Source organism: Colobus angolensis, unplaced genomic scaffold, assembly GCF_000951035.1.
Source record: "Colobus angolensis palliatus isolate OR3802 unplaced genomic scaffold, Cang.pa_1.0 Scaffold296, whole genome shotgun sequence".
In the NCBI taxonomy this organism is placed as follows: domain Eukaryota; kingdom Metazoa; phylum Chordata; class Mammalia; order Primates; family Cercopithecidae; genus Colobus; species Colobus angolensis.
The window spans coordinates 1,927,029-1,935,135 of NW_012116221.1; the positions used below are offsets into that span (position 1 = coordinate 1,927,029).

An 8,107-nucleotide genomic window follows, 5' to 3' on the forward strand; every position below is an offset into this window, starting at 1 on the left:
AATGCGCACACACGTACACACATGCGCACGCACACACACGTACACACATGCGCGCACACACACGTTTCTCTGGTGAACCCTAAGCAATACATTGACTCAGGTAATCATCTTATAGGAAATGCTATAAAAAAAGAACCTAAACACACATACAAGCTTATGTTAATCGTGGGATGATTGTGTGAAGAAGCAAATGCAACTATTCATAGCATTGAAGGTAATTTATTTACATTCATTAACTGCCTACAAGATAAGTATTGCAAATAAAATAGCAAATAAGCCTGACCCAGTCCTGCCCTCTCATTGCTTATATTCTAATAGAAAAGTAAAACAGGACAAACAGAAAAAAAAGTGCTGAATAGACAAATGATAAATAAAAACTGATGAAAGCGCTATGTAAAAACGAAAACGGGACTGACGGAGAGGTGCAGGAAAGGCCTCTCTGATGGTCAGGTCTAAACAGCGAGGACTTCCCTGAAACTTCAGGAAGGGGCAAAGTTGAAGCTGAGGAAACAGCACAAACAGCCCTGAAATGAAAAACGGTTTGGACGCTTCACAGACCTGGAAGATCAGTAGGTGGGGATGTGCGATATGAGACGAAGCGTTAAGCATATTGGGAATTTGGCCCCAGAGATGCCCGTAGCGGGGGCAGTACAGTACCGAGACCCCAACTCCTGCCCTTTGTCTCCACTCACCAAGGCAGATTCCCCCTGAAGATGGGCTGGGAGAGAAACGTCCTGTTCAGATGGGCCCTAAGTGAAGAGGCTCACGGGGAAAAGCCTCCTCCCATTGCACACCAACTGCAAGCAGAGCCTTCCCAAGCTACGTCCAGGCCTTCTGCCTGCTATCTACGGGGTGAATCAGTCCACAGAGAAACACTTACCAAATGTCAGCTGGACTGCAACAGGAAATTATACTAGGTTTTAAAAAAATTACAACAAATTCGACTGTTTGTCGTCAGCTTGGCTTGGCCTCTACAGAAGAGGTGCCTGGCATACAAGGTTCAACAAATCATATGGAAAGTTATCTGGTGCAAATACCCAGGGTTCGTCGTCTTGCACGGCGAAGATTTAGAACGCAGACACACAGGAGGAGTTTAGGAGCAGAGGGTTACTAGGCAAAAGAAAGAGAAAGGAGAATAGTCTCTCTAGGGAGAGAGAAAAAGGGTTTCCCAAAGGGAAGACCAGGGGGCAAGGAGTGTGCAGGATTTTTTAGGCAGGCTTGAGGAGGCGGTGTCTGATTTGTGTAGAGCTAACACAGGTTTACATAGCATGTAAGGCTGGCCACCCCGCCGAATCTTATTATGCAAATGGACTTTCCACTTGACCGGTGCCATCTTGTCTGCTCCTTCCCGTACACGTGGCTGGCAAAGGGCAGGGGAGATGGAGCCGCTGTGTTGGACATGCCTAGTCCCAGTAGCTTTTTCCTGCTGACCTTCACCCCGCCAGCTTCCAGCTGCCTTGTCTATGTCTGCAGCTCCATTTTACAGGGTGATCTTTGTTAGATAATGATTTTCGGGCTGCTTTTCATTAAAAAGGAAAACCCACTGAGGATTCCCATACCCTCACTATCTGTCTAAGCAGTTTCTTCTTAACGCCTCTGTCTTTGAGATACTATGAAGCTTAGTGTTATTAGAGTTTGTGAAATAACAAAGAGATAAAGGTTTTTGTGTGTATTGGTGTGAAGATATATATAGAGAGAGAGAGAAAGAGAGAGGGAGAGAGAGACATATATATCCAGTTGTGCCTCCTGGAGTTTAACCCCCAGTCACTTTAACTGGTTGGTCTAGGCTGTTCCAAAAATTCTCTTAACCACACATTTGCAAGCCATATTACAGATGATGTGATCTTACATGAGAAATGTTTCATTGGCAGAAAGAAGCCCTCTTTTTGTCTTTAAAGGCTCCTTTCTTTTCTCCTTTCATCTGTTGATAAGTCTGAATTGTGTTTATTGGAATAACGAGAGCAAATCTTGCACAGCCTGGCCAAACTGTTGTCAGCCACAGGATTGGCTTCATGCAGTTTGGCTTTACTACTTCCCTGAAAAGCTGCCTTTTGTGGAGAAGGACCACGCTAGTAACTGTGGCAGTTCACACACAAGTGACACATCACCAAGGGGCCACAGATGGCCAAATGGCTGACTTTAAAAGCTGGACAATTCACATGCCGAAATCTTTGGCTTCTGTTATTTGGGGAATTTGTGTGTTTGGCGGGGCGGGGGAGAAGTGGGCAGTACTGAATTGGTTTTATAATTTCTTCTCTAGAGGCCAAGCCAAAAAAGCCTAGAATGAATGAATGTAACTGTGAATGAATAAACAAATGTGTTTCCAAAAATAAATGATTCTTATATTAGATCATATTGTGAAAGATCTCAAAGTCCTTTTTATGAACTCTATTTATGGAGAAAAGTAACTCCTTTCATTAGGTTCCCTCTCAGGGTTACAGAACCTACAGACTGGGGGATGAGGAAACATTTAAGAATCTCAGTATTTAACATTTACTAGGAGCACGCGCCTTTCTGAAGCGTACTGTCACGTGTCTCCTTCAAATCTCTGTGGATCTTTTCCTCAGGTGAGTGACATTTTAGGTGGAAATCAAGGAAGAGGTGGAATTGTATATCTGGGCAGACGTCATGTGGACCAGGTTCAGCCTACATAAAAAAATGATAGAGACCACAAACCTGGCACCTACGGCAAGTGGCCTGCTTGTTAGGCCTCTCATCTAGATCACAGAGACAGGAAATTCCAGTTGATATCTGGATTATATATACAGAACTCATTTGGCCATCACCCTCACAACTTCTGACCAGCAGCCAGACCAGGAAATACATTCCCACAGGACCTGCTTCCTGGGGCGGACATAAAAGTGCCCTGGAGGAGATAAGCTTTGAGGCCCTATGACTCCCGCTCCCACTTAGGGGTCATGCTCAGAACCACTTCTGTTGACTGATATGAAATCTCTTCATTACAATTTACTGGAAATAATCCCTAACCCCAAACAGGGGAATCATTTTCCCAGAGCCAAACCGCTTGGTATTTTCCCACCAGAGACTAGAAATCAGCTGTCCTGCCACCCATACACCCAATGCACGTTCCACCATCCTTGCTGCCAGGCTTTAACAAAAGAACCTGAAAATCAGAGTGGGATTTGAAGACTAGAAGAAAGCAAAACAAGACTCTCTGCCACCAGGACTGAGGTCTTGACACAGAAGGCCTGGAGAGGCTGCCATTACTCCCCAGTGAATTAAGAAAGACTTGCAACAGCTACCTCTTAAGACACGACAGAAGAGAAGCCACCCAAAGTGAGCGGGTCAGTGAGAAGGAAGCTGCAGACAAAGGAAGCTCTGAGTGAAGACAAAAGGAAGAGGAACGAACCCAGTCACACAGTGACAAACCACAGAGTTTGGCAAGTGCCTGCTTGAACTTCTCTAAAGCAAATTAAAAATGTAGAGATGAATCTCTAAATTTAATATTTGGGAAGAAATAATTGCAATTCACGATATAGAGGCAGACAGGGTGGCCCGAAGAACAAAGAGAAGGGTGGAAAAACAGGACTGTTCTGTGTGGTCCTGTGAGAAAGTTCTTTGATATTAGCAAAGGTTTGGGGGCTGGTAAGGTCTGATTGGTGGGTGACTGTGGTGGGCAAAACTAGTCCTTGGTCTGCAGTTGTTATCTCACCTGCTACAGATAAAAGTGGTCTCTGGTTATAACAGGCAGTTTCAGCCACGGGACTTGGAGAGAACAGCATTTCTAGGGAGGCGTTATGTACCCTGAGTGCCTTTTACTCAGACCCCTCCTCTCTGATTTAGTTGGGTATGACAAGAATGGCTCAATTTAGATAATCAACTTTCACAATCCTAACTCAAGAACTGTAGCATTGAGGGTAAGGGTGCATCATTTTCATAAACTCAGAGGAAAATGTGGCTGATGGCAGAGGTGAGTCCTGAGAGCTCAGCCTTGAGCTGCCTTTCATCTGGTCAGCGTGTTCAGGGGTTCTCCTCAGGGTGAACATCTGCGATGAAAACCTCCACAGGCCTCACCATCCGAGTCAAAGTGGGTCTTCTAGAAACCAATTTGCTTTCAAACAAAGCAGATCAAGTGATAATCTATCTAATGTTCTAGAAACGTTTTAGGCACCCTAGGTGAATGTCAATCTTAAAGTTTGCCATTTGCCTTATTTCTCTAAATAACACCTTTTCCAATCATGAAAGCAAGAGTGATATAAAAAAAAAAATTTAAATCCATATTAGAAGGAAGATCTATTAAGGATCTAGCGAGTAAACGACGCTTTTGGAATGTTTAGAACTTTGAGGGGGCTAGCACGTGTCTTCAGATCCCACTATATCATTTCCGTAAGGATGAGGCAAAGCACTACCACTGTTTGCAGAAGAGAGACTGCCATGAAGTCAGTGGACACTACCTCCAGGTCAGAATCCAGCCTAAAGGCCTGTAATCAATGGTAAATGCTCTGAGGCACAAAATCCTACGCTCCTCATCAGTCATGCTATATCCTCTGAATATTCTGACCTCACCAGAACCTAGTAGACCTATTTTAAGTTTCTCCAAAAATTTTGAAACTCTGCTTTATAGGAAACCAGAACTTTCATGTCAAGTGTTCCTGAGAACATTAATAACAAAAGCCAGAACAATTTTCTTAAAATCTGTGATCAAGTTTTGTAAATATGAGACAAGTAAATACTTCTGGACATCATTTAGATATTAACGTAACATGTATAAACTAGAAAAGGCAGCATTAAATTTGGATTTTTTGACTTTATTTCTCAACTTTTTAAAGATTAAATCATGGGATTTTATTCCCTTCTATTCCCTCTAGGGAAAGCAATCTGACGATATTTTTCTGAAAGTTGCTAACAATGGAAGGAACTATTGAAAACAATTAGAGGAAAATTGCACCTTGAACTTAGTAGAAAGTGTACACCAACTCCCACAGGAAGCCTCAGACATGATATTAAAAATTCTAGTCGTTTCATTTTCTCGCAGAACAGCATGTAGTTGTGTACTGAGTGTACCGTGTAGGGGCACAGAGAGCATACAAAAGGCTTCTTTTGTTTATGAAATGGATTTGCACTGTATTCGGAAGGTTTTCTTTCAGTTGCCTCATCACAGTTCGTCCAAACTTCTCGTAGGCAGCAACGGGGCCCCTGTTTAAGCCTCCTGTGAGCAGATCCCCAGCCAAGCTCATGTTGCTTTCCCTTAAGCATCAGAGCCCCGGGAATCCTGTTCTATCTGTTCTTTCCCCAGCCTCCTGTCTTTCAGCAGGGCAGGTGCCTCCCACGAGGAAACCAGATGCCAGGACTGTGGGGGACTCTTGAGCGGCATCAGCCAAGCTGTGGGAGCTGAAAAGAGGAAGCTTTGCTCAGGGTAAGCGCCGTGGGATAATGTCTTTAATGTCAAGAGGATGCACACTGTGAATGCGGAAAGCCATCCAGGCTGAAAGAGGGAGTCACACAGGCGGGGAGCGTCGCCAGGCGTTTGTGAGCACTCTGTTGGGTGGGCAGACAGCCGGCTTGCTCATGATTCTGCCTTGTCTGTTACTGGCCACAAGCCGCCAGTGAAATTTTGTGTCCTTAGGGCTTTGAGGCCTCTACTCATTGGGGGTCCCAGAATAAGCTCATGAAGTTTTTGCCTAGTTCCCCCCGGGCTCCAAATCAGTGGTACAAATTTCTCAGTCTGACTTAATGCTTAGGGAAATGTCCTGTTTTTGGACCCTTCATTTTAAAAAAGCATATATATTTACCAGTGCTATGTCCACTAATTCCGAATAAACCTTAGACTTCAGGTCATGAGCCACTAGGAGTCTGAATATGTCTTTTATTTGGATTCAAATAAGATTTTAACTTCCTGGCACCATGGTTTCCTGAAGGTGCCACTGTGAGACCTGCGTCATCAGACTGACCTGGTGCTGGCAAGCCACAGAATGGTGCAGTAAGGTCTCCCTGTCTTGGTTTCCACCTTAGAAACAATATCATACCCCCTTTCTCATTTCACAGAATGCTCAAATTTAGCATATGTTATAGTGTTTATTGACAATGAAAAGGCAGGATAGCAAAGTGGTTAAGGAATTACTGCACTCAACAGCCATAACCTCCTGTCGTGCCAGGGATGGCAGCAAATGCCATGCACGGAGGTCAGTGTCAGCAAAGATCAGCTGGCGTGCCCAGAACACTGTGGGAACCAAGGGTCTGAGTTATTAGGGCTGTCCACAGATATTCCACTCCTACTCACATAATACACTTGCATTTCCCATGTTTAACGATTTGAATTCAGGATTTGTTTAATTCGGGTATGGTAAAGTGATAGACACAGACAGGAACAACTGCCTTTGATATAAGAGCTTGTTTCTTACAGCTCCCAAGAAAAAGGAGCACTGGCATGCCACACAGGGCTGCCCAGGCAGCACCAGGACGGGGCGGGAGGCAGGAGTACAGGAAGCATGGACTGAAGCCTCCATGACCACAGAGGGGAGAAGTCACAAAGCAGGGATAGCCCTTATTCGGCAGGAAACAAATCACAGATTTGTTTGTGGCTGGAGGGTTTGTGCTATGATTTTTATGCTACCTCAAAAGCGGGACTGAAGGGTGATGTAGACACCTTTGGCCATTAGTTTGGCCCTATGATTAGAGAATGGCAAATCAGCAATGACAACATCTGTGGAAGTGGGTTGGAACACCCCACCTCGTGCAGACTGTTCGCGCAAGTCGGGCAGGAATCACGAGTGGAAGCGGCATGTGTCACCTCCTGCAAAGGACAGTACAGGGGACACCACACTGCCTTGCCCTGCCTCAGTGGCCAGGAAAGCACCCTCCATCAACGTGCATTCCTGAGTGACTACCTGGGTGGCCTGATGGGTCTAGAGTCTTTCAAGGCTCTGCCGGCCTCTCATCTGCGAACATCCCACTGGCAACAGCAGATCTCATGGTGGGATGGTTAATTGTATGTGTCAACTTGACTGGGCCACAGGGTGCCCAGAAATTTGGTTCAACATTATTCTGGGTCTGTCTGGAGGGTGATTCCGAATGAGATGAGCATTTGCGTTGGCAGGCTGAGCACAGCAGCTCGTCCCACTGATGTGGGTGGGCCTCAGCCCATCTGCTGGGGGCCTGAACAGAGCAAGTCAGAGGGAACTTGTTCTGCTTGACTGCTGTGAACCAGGGCACTGGGTTTTGTGTTTTGTGTTTCTGCCTGTGGACCTGAACGGAAACATCGGAATTTCTCTTGGAAGCCCACTAGCATTTGGACTAGAATTAGTCCATCAGTTTTCCTAGGTCTGCAGTTTGCAAATGCATATCATGAGACTTCTGTTTTCATAATCACGTGAGCCAATTTCTTATGGTATATATTTATAAAATCGTATCATGGGCCGTGCGCAGTGGCTCACACCTGTAATCCCAGCACTTTGGGAGGCCGAGGCTGGCAGATTACAAGGACAAGAGATTGAGACCATCCTGGCCAACATGGTGAAATCCCGTCTCCACTAAAAATACAAAAAAATTAGCCGGGCGAGGTGGCGGCACCTGTAGTCACAGCTACTTGGGAGGCTGAGGCAGGAGAACTGCTTGAACCCAGGAGGTGGAGGTTGCAGTGAGCCAAGATCGCGCCACTGCACTCCAGCCTGGTGACAGAGCAAGACTCTGTCTCAAAGAAATAAATAAAAATAATATTATGAACAACATTATTTTATATATATACACATGTATCTTATTGTTTCTGCTTTTCTAGAGAACCTTGACTAATTTACAGGGCTAAGCCCAGTGTCAAACTGGGAGATCTCTGTAAAATTACGTGGCAAAGGCTGCAGAAAAAAGAAAGAGCAAAGATTTGGGGTCACATTTGCAATCTACCACAGATGGAAAGAAGACAGAACTGTTTTTTCCCAATATCTGGATATCTGTTTCCAGCCACCCAAAGCTTCCTAAAGACGTAGAAACGCTGTGGCTGCTGCAGCAGTGGGCAGAGGAGTGGTCAGGCCAGGAAGAGGAGGTGCCCGGGTCACCTTTCCCGTCCCCAGGATGGCTGGTGGCCGCCTGTGCTGCGTGCATTGGAAGTTCTCACCCGCCTCATGGGTGTCTGAATCTGAGGGAGGCAGCACAT

The 8,107-nt window shown here is 45.4% G+C and overlaps 1 long non-coding RNA gene across 1 annotated transcript; it reads left to right on the top strand.

The window, feature by feature from the left end:
* Positions 1-3,921: 3,921 nt before the first annotated feature.
* Positions 3,922-5,799, top strand: LOC105516960. The gene is made up of 3 exons (XR_001002585.1): positions 3,922-4,042; positions 4,246-4,454; positions 5,258-5,799. It is a non-coding gene; the product is annotated as an uncharacterized LOC105516960 (long non-coding RNA).
* Positions 5,800-8,107: the final 2,308 nt, after the last annotated feature.